Raw genomic sequence first — 1,222 nt, 5'->3', positions numbered from 1 at the left:
CCAGGGAACAGATGCACTCTGTCGGAGGGGCCCCCTGGTAGTCAGTGCACTCCCACAGGGGGAGCTCTGCTCAGCCACAAGCCAGGCTGACGGCATCACAGCGGCGATGGTGGGAGCCTCTCCTGCTTCCTCAGCAGCTCTGTGGATGTTCAACTGCAGCTTCGGCCCGCTGGCAAGTGGACATCCCCCAAGGGATGTATCACTGCCAGCTTAGGCACAATCCCCCGGGGAGCAGGCCTAAGCCAGCAGGTGGACATCCCCCGAGGGGTCCCAGACTGCGAGAGGGCACAGGCTGGGCTGAGGGACCCCCGAGTGCACAAATTTTTGTGCACCGGGCCTCTAGTAGATATATAGATATAGATATATATATAGATATAGATATATAGAGATATAGATATAGATATATAGATATATATATAGATTGAGAATTGTCTGTGGCCTAATGTGGTCTATCTTGGAGCATGTTCCAGTGCTTCCTGGACTTGGATGCCTATTTCCTTTGCCAGGTTAGGGAAGTTTTTGTTTATTATTTCTTTGAATAGGTTTTCTGTCCCTTTCCCTCTCTTCTCCTGGGACTCTATAATGCAAAAGGTAGAATGCCTAATTTTGTCTCAGAGGTTCCTTACACTCTCCTCATTTTAAAAATTTATTTATTTTTGGTTTTCCAATTTGGTGATTTCCACTATTTTGTCTACCATGTCGCTGACCTGTTCTTCTGCCTCATATTTGCTATTGATATTCTCTAGTATATTTTCCTTTAATTATTGTATTATTTAGTTCTGATGTTTTTATCTCTTTGTTGAAGTGCTTCCTGTGTTTATCCACTCCTCTCCCGAGTTTGGTGAGCACTCTTATGACCATTACTTTGAATTTTTTATCTGGTTGATTGCCTGTCTCCACTTTATTTAGTGTTTCTTTTAGGGTTTTGTCTTGTTTTCTAATTTGGAAGAAATTTTGTGTCCCCTCATTTGGCCTAAGACTCTGTTTCTGTGTATTAGGTGTGTCTCACGGTATTGGAAGTGTGACCTCATGTAGAAGGTGCCCCATGGGGCCAGTAGCACAACCCCTGGTCACCAGGGCCTGGTTTTCCAGGGCATCCCCTGTGTGGGCTGTATATGCTCTTGTGCTTGGGCTGCAACTGTGAGGGCACTGTGTTGGGTGGGCTGGTCTGCAGCTCATTTGTCTGATGGCCTCTCCTATCTGATTGGTAGTGGGGGGTTGG

Source organism: Myotis lucifugus, unplaced genomic scaffold (assembly GCF_000147115.1).
Source record: "Myotis lucifugus unplaced genomic scaffold, Myoluc2.0 scaffold_123, whole genome shotgun sequence".
Lineage (NCBI taxonomy): Eukaryota > Metazoa > Chordata > Mammalia > Chiroptera > Vespertilionidae > Myotis > Myotis lucifugus.
This window is presented reverse-complemented; position numbering follows the sequence as displayed.